General features: G+C 37.3%; 1 protein-coding gene across 10 annotated transcripts in view; it reads right to left on the bottom strand.

Annotated features, from left to right (window-relative positions):
- Positions 1-22,023, bottom strand: part of tnmd (tenomodulin) — a 344,370-nt gene that overhangs the window by 233,697 nt on the left and 88,650 nt on the right. The window contains exon 1 of one of the 10 annotated variants that reach the window (XM_087280540.1): positions 10,828-10,996. The exons of the other annotated variants lie outside the window; for them this stretch is intronic. The gene's annotated coding sequence lies outside the window, so the exon portion shown is untranslated. Of the gene's footprint in view, positions 1-10,827; positions 10,997-22,023 lie in introns of those variants that run through there. 10 annotated transcript variants of the gene reach the window in all.

The raw sequence follows: 22,023 nt of genomic DNA, 5'->3' as shown, positions 1-22,023 counted from the left end.
ACAGTTGCTGACTGTGAGATAAAGAGAGCACTTCAACAACGGCTTTAAACACATACACACAAATGAAACAGACTGCAGGTGTTCATAATCTGCACTCATCGTTATTCCAGCCTCTCAGTCGTGTAAAAGATCAGAATGAGCCTTCACCTTGAACACCTCTATAAGAGAAAACAGCGGAGGAAGGAATAAATCCTAAATTGATTTTGATCAGAGAGACCCTCGTTATTTCTGTCCTACGGCTAAAAGACTGCAGTATAAAAGAGTCACAGAGTGAATGAAAGCCACTCATTTGCCAGAGAGGGGTTTCCAAGTGAATTTGACCTATCAGGCAGCATTTAATGAGCACAAAGTCTGTGGGTGATCAATATGTGCTTGTCAGTTTCACATTTTAAATAGAATCTCCACCACGTGTCCTCCATTAACTACCAAAACACACAAAAGGATCCCGCTATTCCTTAAAGAATGAATCCAGCTGATTAGATTACTTTATTCCAGGTGAAACAAGCTTCTATTTATGAGCAGAGTCACCGATATGTGTGTTATTAAGCACCGAACTGCCCCAAAAGATCTTAATTGTATATTAATGAACTCATTACAATTACAGAGCTTTCTGAATCAAGCTAAGATAATAACTGCACATGAACGCATGCATTAGCTTGGGAGTTTACTGATCGTTTTCTTCAAAGAACACCCATGATTAGCAATGCTAGACATCGCTGCAACAAGGAGACTTGCTTGTCGCTTGAATCCTCAAGGACCTGAAACTAACAGCTGTATAATACATAATTTAACATTAAACTTTGTATAGCTGCTGTATAGGAGAACCTGGGGCTTGATGTCACTCAATGATGTTCAGAAAATTAAAGGTAATGTTTTTTTATGAATTGTTTTTGCTGTAATATCTTTAATGGCTCTGTTGTGGCAGTCATACAGTAGTGTGATCAGATGTTAATAGTAATGGAGCTGTTCTATAAAAGTTAGGTTGGGGCAAGTAACCACATTAGTTTAATATTTGTACACACATGCTTTACTCAAGTAGAAAAACCAAGTAGACACAAAAACTATATAGCTGTTAAAAAACAACAGCTGTCATACTGTTCTTTAAAACTTAATTCTGTATTCTGCTTATATATTTTTTGTAATTAATAAATGTCTTACATTTAACACTTAATTTTCTCCAAAACAGATTTCAGTTTTTTTTTTTTTCTTTTGATAAAAAAATAAATAAATAAAAAACTAATATATTTGACTACAAATAATTTTTGCATTATGGTAAAGCTGCTTCATTTTATGAAACAGCAACTTTACTGTTTTTTTTTCCCAGAGTATTGTGTATATTATATTTAACAGGTAAAGTTATTAATGCTGTTAATACATTTTTGCATCATCTTTTTTCACGTGGTAAATTCCTGATCCTTTGCGTTAGAATTTTATTTGTAAATCACCCAGTATAAAAACTTTTAATGTTCTAAAACATTTCATTAACAATCTATCTGTTATGATCACCAACAATCCAGCGGCTGCAAATCGCTAAAGAACTATAAACCCGCCATTTCATGAACTACAAGATCCAGTCATGCATCACACAAACACAAATGGTTCCTGATTCTGGCTGATCATTAGACTCACACAGCTGATGCTACACAAAGACTGATTACAAGGACTATAAAAACAGCACAGACACACAAATTGTTGCTGAACAATTGTTGTTAAACTTCTGTTATTAACTGATGCTTAACTATGAATAAATGATCTATTAATTGATGCTTAATGCATTTTTTTGGACCATTAAAATAAAGTGTTACCAAAAGTTTAGTTAACCATTAATTACTAGTGCATTTGTTTTTATTAATACTTAATTGTGAACAAATTAACCATTAATTAATAAATGCTTAATGACATTTATTTTTATTGATAATGATCCTTTTAAGGATAATCAATTAACGAAAGGTCAACCAGACTGTAATGATGCCTGTTTAAGGGGTAAACAGTAGACTCAAACACAACAGTACCATGTCAACCTTGTCCCAGTTAATAAAAGCGTTCTCCAGCATCCCTATATCTCCCTATCTCCTCCTCTTCCTCTCTCAGTCTCTGTAGAAGTACCCTTGTAGGGGGATTAAACTCAAGCTGAGCCTTGGGTTCTAGTCTCCTTCAAGAACAAGTCAAGATTGTTAATAATTATTTACCGAATGAGCACTGAACATACTACAGAACGTAAAATGGTTACATTTTCTTGAGATCTATAAATCATAGCAGACAATCTGAAGAACGTCCATAACATCCAAGTAGGAAGTCTTTAGGACTGTTGCAGAAGTGGCTGCTGAGTGTGCCGCTTTGACAGACGGCACCGACGCTGCTAAGGTCAACAGCAGCTTGATGTGCTCCGTCCTCCAGTTCCCAGAGCACAAAGTGGATCCAGCCACGTCCCCACTGACCACTGTGATCTCTGGCCAAGCAGCGGCTCCCTCTGCCTGATCAGACGCCGCACCTCTTGTTTGGACGGCCAACTGGCCACTTTCCCTGCAATCCATGGCCAGGGCTCCTCCTGCTTCCGTATGCTCTCTCTTTTTTTTTTTGCCTTTTGATGGCCGCTGACCATCCGGCCGTGTCTGTGCCCTGTCAGAGGCAGCCATGGAGACTAGGATTAAAGAGATTTTCCAAACGAGAACGGCTGAACATAATCACTTATAATCTCAAATTCTGGGCCTCTTGATAATGAAATTGGGACGCTCGTTGGCTGCGATGACAGCCCCATCGGTGTCTAATTTAGGAAGTCAGAGAGATTCTTCGTCTGGCAAGAAACCCCCGGAAGTCCAAGAGCCAGAGCGGACCACCAGCCACGTGATCGTGTAGTTGGAAAAATGTCTAATGGCAACTTTCAATTTAGCCAATAAACATAAAATTATTGATCTGCACAGCTGTGGATAAAACCAGCGGAAACTGGAGAACTGCGTGTAATGGAGTGAGGGAGAAAGTGGGCATATTAAATAAGATCAGCCTCCAAAATAAATAAATAAACTAAAAAAGCAGTGGCGCCCCTTCAGAAGCAGCGTCTCAAGATGTTCATCTTTTGCAAACTAGAACTCCACTCTGTTTAATGCTATTAGCCCTCCAGCATGCATGTTAAGTCTTCATTTGCGTGGCCGAAGCAGTTACAACACATGGCAATCGATGCCACTGACCACAATGCGAGAGCTCGGAGCTACTTGTGACCTTAGCGCTTCTCCGGTGATCTCCGTTCGCTTAGCCATCGTGAAAGTAACAGAGATTAAAGGGTGAGAGTGGGAGGACTAAAACGGGTAAAGACTTTCCAGACTGTCAGAAGTATCGATATCTGCATGACAGCCCAGGGTTGGGCCTTAGGTTGCTGCTGTTCTCAAAAAAAATAGAGGCAAAGAAATGCATGAAGAAAGGCAATGTAAGAAGTGGAGGTGTGAAAATTAAATGTCATTTCTTGACAGCAGTGTCAGAGAATGGTGGTGCTGGTGAAGTGTGACACGGGATTGTTGGCTGACAAGGCAAGAGGGGGGAATTGTCAACATTACCTCTTTCCCAGCATGTACGGCACAATGTGCAGGGCTGGAGAACGCACCCACCGCATAGTCACATGCTCCAGGAGAGATGAAAAGAGTCTCTCTTGCTATCTCTTATTCTTTATATACATTTCTCAGCAATGTCGGTCAGATTGCAGGATAAACTGAACCAGATGAAGAATATATTCTATGATGCAGAGAGGCACAAACTTGGGCCTGCAGGCCAAAGTTGGCCCAAGATAACCTTTGATTTGGCCCTCCATCCCATCTGAGAAGAGAGGGAGAATGATGGGGAATGCCTTTAACAGAGATTGTCATTTCTAATTTAGTCTTTAACCTGTTGAGCTACAAAAAAGCAAACTGAAATGAAATGTTTCAATTAAATGTTGTGAATGGATCAGATTTAAAAATAAATAAATACAGATAGCGGATTGGGGCATCACGGTGGCACAGTTGGTTGCATAATCACCTCACAGCAAGAAGGTCGCTGGTTCGAGCCTCAGCTGGGTCAGATGCCATTGTTTGCATGTTCTCCCAGTGATGGGTTGCGGCTGGAAGCACATCCGCTGCGTAAAACATATGCGGGATAAGATGGCGGTTCATTCCTGTGGTGATTAATAAAGGGACTAAGCCGAAAAGAAAATGAATGAATAAATGAATGAGACAGCTGACATTGCAGAAGACATCAGCAAGAAAATCAAGGCAAAGTGTTTTTATTGTAGGATGTTCATTATCAAATGTGCAAAAATGTGTAATTATTAGTACAATTAAAGTATTTTAAATGTGATCAATTATAGTATTAATTAAATTATATAAAAATTAATTATATTAATAAATAAGGAAATTACATTGACAACTTTACAGTTTGGTATATTTGCAGTCTTATGCAAAAGTTGTCAACCACTGAAACTTTTTATAATTGCAAACCATAGGCTGCTGGCCTTTTAAATGAGCAATTTTATTTGGATATTTTTTATACCATATAGAACTTTGCCTCAGTTCTGACATAATTTAATCAAGAGATGACATGCAATTTAAGTCAAAAACAGCCAGGTGCAAAAATCTGGGCACCCCAACAGAATAATGGCATCAATCTTTTTGTACAGCCACCTTTTGCTAAAATAACAGCCTGTAGACGATTCTTATAATCAAGGATAAGTCTCAAAATTCTTGCTGAAGGCATTTCGGGCCATTCTTCCTAGCAAAATTTCTCCAGTTTAGTCAGGTTTGATGGATGCCGAGCATGAACGGGCCATTTAAATCAATCTTTCAACGATGTTTAGTTCTGGGGACTGGGATGGCCATTCTAGAACATTGTATTGTGTCTGAGCATGAATTCCCTGATAAATCTGGAACTGTGCTTTGGGTCATTGTCCTCCTGAAACATCCAACCCTGTCATAACTTCAGCCTCTTGACTGATTCCTGAACATTGTTCTTCAGAATCTGCTGATACTGGGTGGAATCCATGCGACCTTTAACTCTGACAAGGTTTCCAGTACCTGTGCTTGCCACACATCCACACAGCATGATGGACCCTCCACCATATTTTACATTAGGGAGTTTGTTTGTTTTTTCCCCCTGGAATGCTGTTGTGGCATCTGTCCACAGTATATTTTTTCCAAAATGATTTGACCTTGTCTAGATGAGCCTTTGCACACCTCAAACAAATCTTTTTGTTGGCACCTTCCATTGAGCTGATCTTTGTGAAAAGTGCGCTGGACTTTGAAACAATGAACAATGACATTATCAGCAGAAAGATGTTCCTGAAACGCTTTGGAGGTGGCCTGAGGTTTTGAGCCTTTGCCTTTCAAATATTTTTTATTGGTCTAGCACAGGGATGGGCAAACTTGATCCTCGAGGGCTGGTGTCCCTGCAGAGTTATGTTCCAACACTAGTCAAACACACCTAAACATGCTAATCAGTGTCTTTAAGATCACAAGAAATCTATAAGCAAGTGTGTTTGATTAGGGTTGGAGCTAAACTGTGCAGGACACCGGCCCTCCAGGACTTTGTTTGCCCACCCCTGGTCTATCACATCTTTCTTGCACAAGAACTGAGGCTTTTCATTTTCTTACTGTATTTCTGACTGTTGAGATAGAGACTTTAAACCAGGGGTGGGAAAACTCGGTCCTGGAGGGCCAGTGTCCTGCATAGTTTAGCTCTATCTCTAATCAAACACACCCGAACAAGCCAATCAGTGTCTTCAAGGTTACCAGAAATCTATTAGCAGGTGTGTTTGATCAGAGTTAAACTGTGCAGGACACCGGCCCTCCAGGACCTAGTTTGCCCACCCCTGCTTTAAACCTTTGTGATAGCTTTTAGTATCCTTCTCCTAATTCATGTTGGTGAATTATTTTAGTTTTTAGCTCTTTAGGAAATTCTTTTGAGGTTCCAATGTTGCTACTTTCAGGTTCACAAAAAGGAGAAGCACAACTAGCAATCAGCCATCTTAAATATCCTTTTCATAATTGCTTGCACCTGTGTTAGGATTGTTAAGGTTCACTGAGTCGCTCAAATCAGTTTTCTGACATATTCAATCAGCATTAAGTGACTAAAGGTTTAGAAATCCACACAAAAGAGAAGGTGCCCAAACTTTATATAACCAATTTTTCAGTTCCAGTTTAATTTCAAACATCTCAATACTGCTATACTACATACTACTGTCTTAAAAACAGGACATTATCTAGCTTTCTCTAGAAACAGAATGCGATTTCGCTGTGATCTTCTCTCATAAAGGAAGAGCACATATATATGCAGCCACAGATGGGTGGTTAAACTTTTGCATAAGACTGTACCTCCAGCCCACAACCCTCAACATGTTTAGTTTTTGGCCCTTCAGAAGAAATAGTTTGGGCACCCCTGCTATAATGTTTATATTTAGTAGAACACAATGGCACAAAAAAAAAAAAATCCATCTGCATAATATATGCAAGTGCACTAGTAAGAAGCCATAAAAAACGCAGACAGACAAGAGACGCCTCAGTCTCAGTCTGGATTGCATCGGCTGGCATCAGGTTGAATAATGCGCCGGTGTCTCTCAGAGGTGTTGCTACATGTGAGATACTAAAATTCTGAGATTCCCTGTCTGCCTTGACCTGCTGCGTCTCCATGCAGAATTGATGTGACTTTTACCATGTCTCCTCGTCGCACTGAGGCCACGCGATAGCCTGACTTTCTGTACACTGTGGTTTAATTAAGCCGTACTCCACTGCGCTCTTGAACCTTTCTCCACTTTAGACAGGATGACAGGGATGATCTAAAGCGGGTCTGTTAATTAAAGACACGCTCCCTGAGTTCAGTGTGGGAAGCAGTGTGTGTGTAAAGGACTAAAAGCAGGCAGCGTTGGCTTTTGCGTACCTTTTCTTTTCTTATAATCAGCATTGTTATCAAAAGAGCAAATCTGTGGGAGTTTGTAACCTGCTAGGGGATGGAGAGGGATTCGGGAGGCACGACAAGCTGGAGAGACGCTCCTGAACCGGGACAGCTCTCTCATTCTTGCTTTCAAAGATATGCTAATAGCACCCGGGCAGCACCTTGATGTCGTGCCTCGCCATCACTTCGTCTGATGCGTGGCATGCCAATCAGAGACGAGCTCAGCTTTGATCAGTGGGCCACATTAACTGCCCCGGCTCGCCAGAATGGCTCCACTCAATTACAACTAGAGAAGCAGCTACTCCATTACATCCTCTATTCATGAATCATTAATCTGCAGTTATGGTCAATATGGGTTATCATAAAGTGCCAGGGGGGAAACGCGTTCAATTGCTTCAGAAAGTAATCTTTGGGTTCCAAATCTGGACAGTCATTGACCCGACATAACAAAAGAAATCTTGTTTTCTACTGTTTTTTTTTTTTTTTTAAATGTAAAACCCTGTAAGAAAACGAAACTTTATATAACTTAAAAAAAAAAAAAAAGATTTAATACTTATTATTACGTTTTTGATTAACATTTTCTAAAATGTATATTTAAAATAATATTAATAATAATAGTTATTATTATTTTAAAATATAAAAAAGAAAATATTATTTCATTATTTTTAAATAAATTGTTATGTAAAATATTTTTTGTTTGACGACTAAACCCAATAAACCAAACTAAAAACAAGCAATAATTATAATAAAAAAAATAATAGTAATAATAATAATAATAATAATAATAATAATAGTTAGTATTATTTTAAAATATTAAAATATTATTTTATTATTATTAAATATATTATTATGTACAATTTTTTTTGTTTGACAACTAAGCCCAAAAAACAAACACAAAACAAGCAATAATAATAATAATAATAATAATAATAATAATAATAATAATCATCATCATCATTTCAATTATGAAAGAATATTTTTATTGGTTTTCATAGCATGGTGGCTAAGTGGTTAGCATTGTTGCCTTACAGCAAGAAGATCGCTGGTTTAAGCCCTGGCTGGGTTAGTCGGCATTTCTGTGTGGAGTTTACATGTTCTCTCCGTGTTGTTGTGGGTTTCATCTAGGTGCTCCGGTTTCCCCCACACTCCAAATACATGTGGTATAGGTGAATAGAATAAGGTAAATTGGCCGTTGTGTATGTGTGTGAATGTGAGATTGTATGGGGTGTTTCCTAGAGCTGGGTTGCAGCTGGAAAGGGATCCGCTGCGTATGATATGCTGGATAAGTTGGTGGTTCATTCTGTTGTGGTGACCCCAGATGTGTGAATGAATGAATGAATAAATAAATAAATAAATAAATAAAAATAATATATTAAATGCAAGCACATCGTTTTGTTTGATGACTAAATGAAAGTAAACCAAATGAAGCTAGCATATAGCATTAGCACTACTGTTTATGATACTATTAATTGTCATTGTTATTTTTTTAATCACTATTGAATATATGATTCATTATATATTGGTCTAAATTGATCAGGGTTGTGTTTCTGAAAACCATCGTTAGCCAACTAAGGGCAAATATAGTTCATTGATTTGGCGTTTTCCAAATTCAATGTTTCAACGAACATTTGCAAACTGCATCACAAACTTGTACGATTGAAACTAAACCTTAGAGCTGTTGAAGTATAGCTCCTGTCTGTGTTCTATTCCCAGTTATCCTCCCTATGTACTATTCATTTAGAATGTTCTTACAAGTTTGGGGGGAAAAAAGCAATAAAGTCATCTCTCTTATTTGCTTTCAAAGTATTTTTACAGTTCAGTTTTAGCAATCTTCATATTGACAATTTGAGCTCCCTGCGAAGTGCACTTAGAAAACATATATGCCATTTTGAACGCAGCCGTGGCTCATGATGAAAGCAATAGGTGACCTATTATTTAAAAACGGAATTTACGTTACATCTACAAAGCTTGTGAAAACAAAATAAATAGCATACCTTAATGGCTTTAACCTATAGTAGATTATTTATTAAGAATTGTTTCTGTACTGTAGGCCTATATGACATGGGCCTGTTAGTAGAACATTTCTGCAGTGGTTTGAATGTGTCAAATTGTAAACGTAGACTTCTTTAAAAAAAAAAAAACATTATTAAATAGTATCCTACTTTTTCTAAAGTTGATACTTCATCCCGTTTACAGGGTCATTATGGACGTTTTACGTTAGAACTCATGTGGTTAAAATGATGAATCTGGGACAAAGCAGCTACTGTTTTGGGAAACAGTTGTCAATACATCATGCTTTTTTTATATTGATTGTCCATTTAGTTAGATGCCAAAGAAAACTTGATAAAATTTAATAAATAATCTAAATGGGACCTGGTCTGAGAAGAAAAGCCTCAGTGGAAACATTGTGTATCAATCCCTGTCACACTGTTGTTGAACTTATATGTTCTGAGAGGTCACATCTCTGTTCATTTTCTATAGATGTTTTTGTTTGGTTTAGAAACCTGCTCTTGCTGTGCTCAAGAGGAGACTTTTATATGAATCCTCTAAATGGCACAAAAACATCTCAGAAATTCTCTGAAACTAGCAGTGAGGACAGGAAAGAGACCGCAGAGTGCTTCTTCTGAGGGTGACAAGTTCATCTCATATAATTTCTATTCTCCCCATAATATCCCTAGAATAAAAAAAAAAAAAAATATATATATATATATATATATATATATATATATATATATATATATATATATATATATATATGTAAAAACATAAGTATATATGTAAAAACTGCTCATTTCCAACTATTACTTTAAAGGGGACCTATTATTCAAAAATCACTTTTATACACAGCTGTGAGGTAACAATTCATGAAAATAACCAGCTTCCAATGGGAAAAATTTTTTATTTTATGTTTTATAATCACGCTTGTTAAAAAAGGTCTCCAGAAACATGTTGACTGACATTCTCTCGTATGTTTCATCAGAGGGGGAAAGCCCCGCCCATTAGTGATGATGTCTACCTCATTAGTATAGGACGTTAGTCTTGTTTTTGGATCTGCTAGTATGCTGACAGCTTTGTAGCTTTACCCTTTTCTGAAAAGAGCACTGCGAGCAAAATCTCATTTAAATTTAAACAGTCACTAAAATGGCAGAATTAGTATCAAATCTCAAAAGTGTCAGTTCTAAAACATTATTTGTGAGGTCATTTGAGTTGAAACTTCATGAACACACTTTAGAGACAAGAGACTTGCAAAAAGGGGCATAATGTGTCCCCTTTAAATACAGTGCAGCTTCAAATTAGAGCTTTCAGTATACATGCTTGCTTTCATTTATCATAACCAGCATGTGCAGGTACTGTACATTTCAAAAAAATGTCAGTGATTTCAATGGTAAAAAAATGTAAAAAAAAAACAATACAGTAAAATCAAGTTAATAATATTAAGTTTCCTTAAATGAAATTATAAATTGATTCTCCTAGAAATCCACCACATTATAAGCATATAGTTGATATTAATGTTTTTTTTTTCCCTCATTAGTAATGCACAATAGAATTATATGTTACCTCTTATGTTAATAAATAACTTTATTAGATTACTTACATTTTATGTGTTACCATGATGGTGTTCAGTGTAAAAGACACGGAGCACTTTCTACAGTATATTAGTATGCTTCTCTGCTCATGGGAAAAGCTGTTTGTGATGAGCATTGATTTACTACATGACTTTCTTGTGAGGGCATTTTTTTTTTGTCTGTGAATAAAGATGTGATATGTAGATGTTGGTACTTTAAAACATTGCTGTATAACTCTGGAAATGAATGACATATGGAATAAAAGTTTTACATTTTGGTCACACTTACAATAAGGTTTCTGTAGGTGCTTTTGTTTTTTGAACAATTTGATAATAAAATGAAATGTCCTTACCTTTAAAAAATAAAGTTGGACACTCCAATCCACGTATTGTCCATTTAGTCAAAAGTAAAAAATAAAATGAAATTAGCATCAAAATAAACATAAACCCATTCTCAAGTCCATTAAAAGATCCTTCTTCTATACTCCTCAGGTCATTGCTACGAGAGCATAAATACATTATACACCCTCTAGTGGTGTGAAAGAAAATTACAACCAAAAAAATGGTTCATTAGTTCACATATTTACTAACATGAGTAATAATTTAACATTAGCAATAATTAAACATTAACTATAGTTCAACATTCCCTAATGCATCATTAACATCCAAAATAATGCTAAGACGACTCCAGGTTAATAAAGAGACTAAGCTGAATAGAAAGCTTTTTCAGTTTCACTTTCATTCAGCAACAGCTTCTGTTTTTTTCCAGACAGTATAAACATGTGCACGGAGATGATGATACTGAAGATGACGGGTGTATGTGTCTCCAGGAGTTCTAACAAAATATACTAAATGGGAGGGTGGCGGAAAATGGGTCTGAAATATGGGAGACACCCGAGAAAAACGGGGTGTTGGCAGGTATGCGTGCAACTCCGAGGCCAGCCTGTCAGGTGTGTGCAAAGCACTTAATGTGCAATTCTGATCCAATCCTGCCTCCAATTTTCAGTGCTAAATTTATCCTCAGGTTCCATCATAACATCACAACTCATGAGACAACTTTTCTTCTTTAAGAGAAATCTCATCGGGTTTTAATCGCTCTGAGATCTCATCACATTCCTACTTGTTAACATTAGTTAATGCACTGTGAGTTGACAAGAACTAATAATTAACAACAGTATATCCGATAACTAACGTAAACTAACATGAACAAATGCTGTATTAAATGTATTGATCATTGTTTGTTCGTGATGGTAAATACATTGCCTAGCATTAACTAATACAATCTTATTGTAAAGTCTTACCAAAATTTATTTTACAATTTCGACCATATTTTTAACAGTAAAACTCTGGCAACCACATGTTTTTGTACAGTGTATATACTGTTTTTTTTTTCTTCTTCTTCAGGTGAATGACAAAGGCCAGGCAATAAGCTTCCTGGAAGTAAGAGAGCAGTGACAGGAGGCATGTCAATGTCATGAAGAGTGTAGTTGACAAGGAAGACGAGGCGAGCAGAAGGCAGATAGACAGCGAAGCACTGGAGCAGAGACTCTCTAGTCTGAGCCCCCTTAAAAATATGCTAAAGCCCAGCTCCTCTCCGGCTGCACATGTGTCTGCTTTAGCACTCCCTTCACACGTAATGCACCACAGAGAGAGAGACAGCAAGAGAATACACACTATGAAGAGAAGACGGAAAAGCAAAGGAGACGAGGGTAATATTAGGGAAAATGAAATTGATGAGTTCATCTCTGGCTCATTATTGCAGTGATGAATCAGATCGCATGCTTCCCTCAAAGGCAGCTTAATGACTTGGTGACACACATCAGAATGACTTGTCTTCCATCACTGAGTCTTGCTCGGCTCTGTGATGAGCTTAAACAAAATTGATAATTACTGAGTGCTTTTATCAATGTAATGAATGATATCAACGAGAGGCCATTTAAACTGTGTTTTGCATGTTCGACTTCATGATAGGTTATGAAAACCTGCTGTCAAAGTCCTTGTGAATTGGTGGATATGAGTCATTTTATAACGATTTCAAAATATAATCAGATATTCAGTGAGAAACTGTGATTTGGGAATTGGCTGGATGTTAAAATTGGATGTTATACACAAGAATGCAGGCATAACTCTCTCTCTCTCTCTCTCTCTCTCTCTCTCATATATATATATATATATATATATATATATATATATATATATATATATATATATATATATATATACACACACACACTAAATGACAAGGGCAACAAATAATAACTTCACTTCTAGTGATCATTTGGAAAAGTGGCAGAAGTCAAATTTTTCCAATGAATTATCTGGTAAACTGTGTCCCAATTATCACAAATACTGCAAAAGATGTACTGGAACCCGCAGGGACTTAACATTTTCATAGAACTCAGTCAAGTTTGGTGAAGGAAAAATCATGGTTCGGGGTTACATTCAATATTGGAGTCAACATTCAACATCAACAGCCTGAGGTGTCATGACATGCTGCCCATTACATTACAAACCACAGGAGAGGACAAATTCTTCAGCAGGATAGCACTCCTTCTTATACTTAAGCCTCCACATCAAAGTTCCTGAAAGCAAAGGACAAGGCGCTCCAGAAATGGCCAGCCCAGTCACCAGACATGAATATTCTGGCGTATATCTGGGGTAAGATGAAGAAGGAGGCATTGAAGATGAATCCAAAGAATCTAGATGAACTCTGGGAGTTCTGCAGGAATACTTTCTTTGCCATTCCAGATGACTTAATTAATAAGTGATTTGAGTCATTGCAGAGTTGTATGGATGCAGTCATCCAAGCTCGTGGAACTCATGCACAATAGTAATTCTTTTTTCACTGCACCATAAATTTATATTCTATGATTTCATAAAAGAAGTTACTTTATAGAATGTTGGAAACCACTTGTTATTGATTTCCATAATGTTTTTTTTTTTTTTTTTCCTGCAATAGGAGTCAATGAGTGTCTGTTTCCAACGTTTTTAGAAAAGAAGATATTTTGAAGAACGTTGTAAACTAATTGCTATTGATTCCTTTGTAATTTTTTTTTCTAATATGGAAGTCAATGATTACAGGTTTCCAACTTTTTTAGGAAAGAAGAAACCAGTTGCTATTGATCCCATCATATCATTTTCTACTATGGGACTCATTCACACACAATGCGTGCCTGTTTCGAAAATTCTTAGAAAAGTAGATATTTTGAAGAATGTTGGAAACCAGTTGCTACTGATTATAAAAGTATTTTTACTACTATGTGAATGAAGGGCTTTCTGTTTTCCGTTGTTCTGAGAAAAGATAATATTTTGGTGAATGTTGGAAATTAGTTGCTATTGGATCCAATAGTATTTTTCCTCACATTGGAGTCAATGGGTGTCTGTCTCCAATGTTCTTAGAAAAGAAGAATTTTTGAAGAATGCTGGAAACCAGTTGCTATTGGTTCCTTAGAATTTTGTTTTAATATGGAAATCAATAGTTACAGGTTTCCATCTTTCTTAGGAAAGAAGAAACCAGTTGCTATTAATCCCATCATTGTTTTTTGCTATGGGACTCAATAAGTGCCTGTTTCTAAAATTCTTAGAAAATAAGATATTTTGAAGAATGTTGGAAACCAGTTGCTATTGATTCTAAAAGTATTTTTTCAAAGAATGGTTGTGGCATTCTGAGAAAATACGACATTTTAGTGAATGTCGGAAATTAGTTGCTATTGGATTCCATAGTATTTTTCCTAAAATTGGAGTCAATGGTTACCTGTTTCAAACTTTCTTAGGAAAGAAGATATTTCAAGAGTTCACACTTAGCTGATGATTTATAAAAGCTTGTTTGGCATGCTGTCCCGGGAGAGAGCCCCGAGCTCAAGGGCTCCTCGAGCCCAGGGCTTCCTCACGTTGGCAGAGCAAGAGGGGAGCCTGAGCTCGGTGGATCTCAGAACTCCCCTGCTGCGGTAGCTAAGGGAACACAAGGGATTAGACAAAGCTTGGTTGTTATGTATGTTGAATGTCTTTGGATGGTGGGAGGAAACTGGAGAACCTGGGGAAAACCCACACGGACACGGGGAGAACATACAAACTCCTTACAGAAACACCCACCGGTCCTGTGGAACCAGGGCTGGCAGTGTTCTTGCTGTGTGGCTCACAGTGCTAACCACTGGGCTGCCGTGCCGCCCAATCAGAGGTAAAGGAGGAGAATAGGGGAGGAGGGGGGTTTCTTCCAAACGAAGATAAAGTGAACTGAAAACTGTGGCTATTTATAGTAGCTTAGGGCTCATATGATTGGAAGATAGTGATTAGCAAATGCGAGACCGGCCGTGATAAATCATAAGCACGTGATCCTCTCGAAATTAGTTTATGAATAAACTTCACTTTGAAAAACTTTGGAAACCAGTTGCTATTGGTTCTTTAGTATTTTTGTAATATGGGAGACAATGGTTACCTGTTTTCAAATTTAAAGAAGATACTTTAGAAAAAGTTGGAAAATAGTTGCTATTGATTTTAGAAAAGAAGATACTTTATAGAATGTTAGAAACCACTTGCTATTGAAATCCATAATGTTTTTTTTCCTATAGGAGTGAATGAGTGTCTGTCTCCATCATTCTTAGAAAAGACCATAGTTTCCAAAGTTTGTGCTTGATAGAACATTAGTTATGTACTATTTAACCAACCAATTAAAAAAAAATAACAAAGTGAATTTCGTAGGTGCCCATTTTATCTTATTTCAAGCGTTTAGAGAAAACAACAGAAACTATAGCCTCTTCAAAGACATACAATCATACACTTCAAAACGTTTACTAGACTAGCCTTACACACCACCATCATTCACACGTTCAATCTGAAGCAAGATGGCAGCATCACAGTAATTACAGTTGATGTTCTTGGATCTGATCCCGCAAAACACAACCATCCCCCCTTTCCCTTCCTCCTTCTATCCCCTCTCGTTTTCCTCTCTTCGTCTGTGTCGCTGACGTTGTTAATGCCTTGCCGCTAATGGGGATGGCGTCTATTCTGGCCAGCCTTAAAACTTCTGTCTGCCTCCTGTATCCTCTTACTTATCCAATAATGAGACCACATAAGGCGGTGTCTCTATTCATAATGGAGTCAGCGGAACTGTCTTGTGCTGTGTACACATCATAGGAGACAGTGGTAATATTAAGAGAAAGATCTAATTGAGAGATGATTAGGGTCTTGTAGCTGACGGACTTCTGAAGCCATGAAGCTCTGTCTCTTTCAATAACACGGCAGTTAAGGAGTCTGCAAAGATATCTGAGGCTCCAGACAAGTTATGTATACTCCAAATGCACACCCAGAAATGGTTATTTAAAGCACCAGCCTTTAAGATGGTTAATAGTTTTGGACTTGGTTTTTTTTTTTCTGAGTGCTTTGTCTCAGATAGTAGTTGGCTCCATCCTGCCATTATCTTTCCTTCAGAGTCAATCAAACAGAGTCATTTGGCTGCAGACGTTTGAGTTGCTTATTTGAGAACGCATCTAATTTCAGGAGCAGATGCATCATCTTGGACTGCGGGGTAATTACTGCACTTTGAGCTTCTGAGGGCGGTGTGATAATTGAGCTCATGTGATAATTGGTACTACTGTACATCCTTCACAAGAAGTGTATGATCACTATGATGCCCAAAATGTCAGAGTCAATGACACATAATGGTGTGATGACAAAACAACACGTCTTTAAAGGGAAGGAGAAATTTAAAAACACGGATGCTGATCCAGCACTTGCTGGAAAAATGTTCTCAAAATGTTCTGCAGAATGCAATGATGAGCCAAAACATTGTGGCTCAGTGTGAGTTGATCATCTGCTAACAAGGCCGCATATTAATATCTTAGTAAACAGTAAAGATTAACAGTGAAGTAAATCGTCAGATCCAGTGTTGGAAGTAATGTGTTAGAAAAGTAATGTATTACAATTACGTATTACTTTTTTTCCTGTAACACAGTAGTGTAAGGCTTTACTAGCACATTTACAGTAATAATTTCAGCTTCCGGGTTTAAAATGATTTTTGGGGCGGGATCAAAACGGCAAGTGCAAAGATGACGCGTCAGTTTCTCATTATTATTCATAGCAGAGTTTTCTTATTCTATGAGAAGAGCCGGCTGCTTAATTATTCATGACTGTGCATGCTTTCCAAGGCAAGATACAGACCTGCCAGTGCCAAGCTGTGAGATCCTACCCGGATGACTGGGTGAAACCGAGTCCACGGACCCACAGAACACAGTATTTAGTCATTCATGAAGGGTCGTATGTGTTTGTTTCGATGATCCACAGGGTTTGTTGCATGTTTTTCCCTGCGATACTGTCAGGGCTGATACAGCAAAGCTGTTTGTGTGCAGCAAGCATTTTTGTCAGGAGAGCAGTATGAGAATTAGAGAATGTCGGACGTTGTCTTTTATCAGGAGTTCGTTTACATTTAGACACATCGCCGTGCTGCTGTATTTGCCTAAATCCTCTAGATTACCAGCAGGGCTAATGGTTAAAATAGACAGAGCAAGAGACCTGCAGCACTGAGTCTGCATTCAGACCCGGGGATTGAGGGCAAAGTCCTCGGGCTCTATTTTGACGGTCCATGCGCAGAGCGCAAAACGCAGGGCGCAAACGCTTTCAGGGCGTGTCAGGACGCGTTTTTGTTAATTTAGGGACGGGAAATCTGCCTTGCGCCGCAGCACATGTTCTAAAAGGGTTGAGTTTATTTTTTTAATGAGTTATAGGTGTGTTTTGAGAATAAACCAATTAGAGTCTCATCTCCCATTCCCTTTAAGAGTCAGCTGCGTCGCGCCAAGAGCGCATTCGCTATTTACAGGACGGAAAGTAAGTCTAAGTGGAAAAAAATTAGCATTTCACAAGCAAACAGTTAAAAGTTACAGTTTTTTTTAACAGAAAACTGTTAAACAGAGCATCTACTGCATGAGAATGAGAGATAATAGATCACTTTCACTTTCGCTCTTGGATAGGGAAACCTTTACGCACAGACATCAATTAGCCTATAAATAATTAATTTTGTTTGTTAAGCACAAATATTTGTTTCAAAACTATTTCTAAATTCAGTTCTAATTTCCAGAAAACAAATAAATGAATAATAATAACAAAATGTGCTCAAAAACCTGAGTTATATCCTAAAACACATGCTGTGCCCCATATGGTCTAAAACCTGACAGGTGGGCAAATCAAAGCTTGTTTTTAATAAAACGAATATAAATATGGATATATTAAATAATACTGCTAATGATAATAACATTATACAAAAGCAAATTGTTATGAATGAACTGAAAAAGCCTCCCGAGATGAAGAAGACATAAAAGCAGTGGTTTTTCATATTTATGTAGGCTAGAAAATAATATGTTTTGTATTATTTTAATCCTTTATATTTATATTCTATATCTATTCTTATTATATCCTATATATATCCTTAATATTAAAATTTGCGCAACACCTCAAAACCACTCTTGCACCAAGCTGAAACTACCAAAAGACTACTGCGCCACGCCTTGCACCACACTGCGCCGGGTGTATAATAGGGCCCCTCATTTAGTTTTTATATGTACACAAACATCTTTACAACTGTATAAATAGTGGTTGTGTGTATAAATTTACGAATAACAAATGTAGCAGGGCATTAAATTACTGTTTTTTTCTTCGCATTTTAACTTTGTAAACTATAAAATCATGCATCTCCTCACAGTTTGTGTCTTGTTTTGTGAGCTAACTGACAGCAGTTGTTCGCTCCCCTCCTTCTCCCCTGCTCTGCTGGCCACACCCACTCCTGCCCTTTGCTCGCGGAGCTCCACCTCCATTATCATGCTTCTTTTGAAAAAATTCTGAGGTAGACCTGACCTGAAAGTGGAGGGTGGCCTGGCCCTTTAATAAATAAAAAGTTCTATTTTCTGTTTGTGGTTGGTGAACACATGTGTGTTGTTGTTAATCTCCCTCTGGCTATTGGAACTTTTTACTTTGAACGCGGAATGATGTCAGCCTCCCAGGCGAGGTCCCAGGCTAGTGGCTCAACCTTGTTGGTAGCAGCGGAAAAGCAGCAAATAGATGAAAATAGCAGAAGAAGTACATTCGTGAGTTGGACGTACGTGCATATGCCGTTATTTCACTGACAAATGTCATAAGCGCAGTATTACGTAAGTCGAGCGCATTCATGTAATACGAGCAAGCCAATGTTTTTGCTCATGCGACGTTTCCTCTGTTCGTGGACAAAACTGCTCGCGAGCTCTTAAATATACACTGCCAGCATGCAAAACTTGCTGCTCTCACTCCATCAGATAATGCAGACCCACAATTTGTGGCTTGTGTTTCCTCCTCTTTCAGTGCTTTTGCTCTCCAGAGATATTCCTGTTAAATTGGTCATCCCAAGAATGTTGATTTGGTTTATATATTGAAATGTAAAGACAATGATAAGCCAAAGCAGCAGAACTTAAGTTTTTCTCGGTCAGTGGATTAATATAATCTTTTTAAAGGCATATAGATCTCTGTTTGATCTGTTTTCTTAAGCAGTTAGACAATAGTTAGCATATATGTTCATTTATATGGCCCAAAATGACTGAGGTTGAGAGGTTAGTCCTCTAATTGCACTTTATATTGAGAATATCGTCATTATGCTCACTTTGTGCATGACAGTTTCGTGTTGTGAACCTGAATTTAAAGTGAATAGAATAATAGCAACAATAAGAAAAAAAAAATCTGCATCTTGTCATGGCATTGGAGTTTACATATAGGCCTGTTGTGTCTTATATAAATATACCCAAGCTATTCACAGATATTGCCAGATAATTACTTTACCTCTACCATACTTTTAACAGACTTAGATCATTTGTGATTCTGTCATCCTTTCTTGCATTGTCTGAGCGTTTACATTGCCAATTACATACTATATTGTTGGTAACCTAGATAGGTTACAGTCATTCTGCTACTTCATATCGCTTTCTACTGGATGTAAAATGCTCTGCAGGACAGTTTGTAAGCGGGTGTTGTAATCAACATGGCGGATACATGTAAAATGGGCAGAAATATTGCTTTAAAGAAGTACTTCACCACTTTCAAAACTGAAAATTGTGTCATTATTTATTCACCGTTGACTTGTCCCAAACCTGTTTGCAATTCTTTCTTCTGCTGTAGAGAAAATAAGACATTTTGAAAAAGCTGGAAACCTGTAACCACTGACTTCCATAGTATTTGTTTTTCCTACTATGGAAGTCAATGATTACAAGTACTCAGCTTTCCTCAAAATATCTACATTTGTGTTCAATGGAAGTTAGAAACTTTTAAATATTTGGAAACTACTCGAGGATGGGTAAATAGTGAGTCAATTTTCATTTTTGAGCGAACTGTCCCTTTAAGGGTCATATTGTTATGGCAAGGCGACTGGGTAAGAGTATGTCTGAAGCAACAAGACTTGTGGCTGTTCCCAGTCAACAGTGGTGAGAATTTATCAACAGAGGTCAGACAAAAAAAACAAGCCACAAACCAGTGACAGGATGTTGGGTGTTCTAGGTTTATCGATGCACAAGGGCAATGGAAGCGTCAGTATAGTATTCACAAACCATGCATACTTTAAAGCCACCATGAATTGGAAGCCTTTGACTTTTTTAATATTGTGATGTACATCCACTAGAAACGATTCTGAAATTAGCTAAAAAAATGAAAAATAAAAAATGTCGAAGATTGATTGATAAAGTCAGATCAGAAAGTGAAGAAAAGTAACAAAACAAAGAAGTGCACAGATTCATCAATTATAATCAGCACTACTGTATACAGCACATATACAAAAAAAAAAAAAAACTAAGAGGGCATTTTGATTTCATCTTGAGTTTTAAATGATGGTGTAGGAATGACAGTGCAGACCATTCAGGGTGCCTATGGCCCATTGTGGCATCCTATGGCACCACTACTCTCCTGTCTCCCTAATTTGCTGGATTGTTCCACAACAATCTGAAATATTGTAATGGCTGTTTTTGCTTAATCTTTGTTAAGCTGCTTTGGCACAATCTACATTTTAAAAAGTGTTATAGAATAAAGGTGACTTGAGCAACATTTTTCAAATGACTTTTTTGTATGAAGCAAAAAAAAGAACTTCATACATGCTTTGAATAACATGAATGTGAGTATACAATTTAAATGGTCAAAAAACACCAAAACACACTTTTTGAGATGTTGACAGTTATGTATTTGTCCCATGTTGCTAAAAACACTATTTGAACACATATATTTCACTCAAAAGTGGAACATGGTTGTTTTTGCGTTATTGAGTGTGTATGTTTCCCAGAGATGGGTTGCAGCTGGATGGGCATCTGCTGCGTAAAACATATTTTGGATAAGTTGGCGGTTCATTCTGCTGTGGCAATCCCAGATTAATAAAATGACTAAGCCGAAAATAAAATGAATGAATGAATACACTACAATATTATGGACTGAAAGATCCGCTGTAAATGCTGCTCTCTAAGTGTAAACATGTAAACACCTTAATCAAACTATTACCATCATGTAAGATTTTTACTGCGTATGATTTTCGCCACATTTTGTGACAGGATAGTCTATACACACATGGCTGTTTGACACTATTCTCTGCACCTACTGTCTCTACTTCTACTGAGAAATGTGGAGGTATTCTTTCTCACATTCAGCATGCTGTATCTAATTTCAGTAAAACAACACTCTTCCAGCAGTTCCTCACATCCAATATCTCGTTTGTCATGGGGGGCATGCATGAAATGTTCCTAAATGAAAGTAAAAGTGCCAAACAGCAGTTGAAGTTGACAAATTGAAAGTGAGACACCCGAAATTACATAAAACTCAGGGGGACGTGGATAGCGTGGTGACGCAATGACGTTGATCGAATTATGCGCTATAACATTGAAAACGGGAAACGGGAAAGGAAAACTGTAAACACCTTAATCATGTTATTTTCTTATTCAGATTAAGGCAAACTATTTGAATACCGATGTCATGTAAACGTAGTCACTGTCTATTTCCCCTGCATCTGTAATTGTGTTGCCGCTGTGAAAATCAGTACATGCATGTAATGAAACTCCCCTTTTTCATGCAAACCCTTTACTCTTTTGCCACTTGCCACTCCCACCTAAACAAAGCTGGACTCAACCACCTTCCTGACCTTTTTCAAACTAGAGGTGTGGAAACACCGTGCTGAGACATGGGGGTTTTGTGGCCCTTAATTACAGACTTTTTAATTTTATAACTGACCGTTTAAGCTTATAATTCTTCTTATAATTATAATAAATAGTATTTATTTTATAAACGCCTTTTTTATTTATTAATTTTGTGACCAAACTAAGTTTCCATAGGGTTTTCATGATATTTGTAAAAAAAAAAAAATGCTTCAATTTTGGAGCAGTTTTCAACATGCATTATAGAAGAGATGCATTCAAGTCATTGTTTGTGAACCACAATTCTCATTGTATATTTGAATATACTAATATATGGGGAAAATTACTGTCACATCACAGAAATTTAAAAAAAACCAACATCTAAAAACTCCGGCAACGCATGCATATACAGACTTTGATCTACCATTTAAGCTC

The sequence above is a fragment of the Danio rerio genome, chromosome 14 (genome assembly GCF_052040795.2).
Source record: "Danio rerio strain M-AB ecotype USA chromosome 14, GRCz13ab, whole genome shotgun sequence".
Taxonomy (NCBI): domain Eukaryota; kingdom Metazoa; phylum Chordata; class Actinopteri; order Cypriniformes; family Danionidae; genus Danio; species Danio rerio.
Note: the sequence above shows the minus strand (reverse complement) of the source record. Positions and strands in the feature narration are given on the sequence as shown.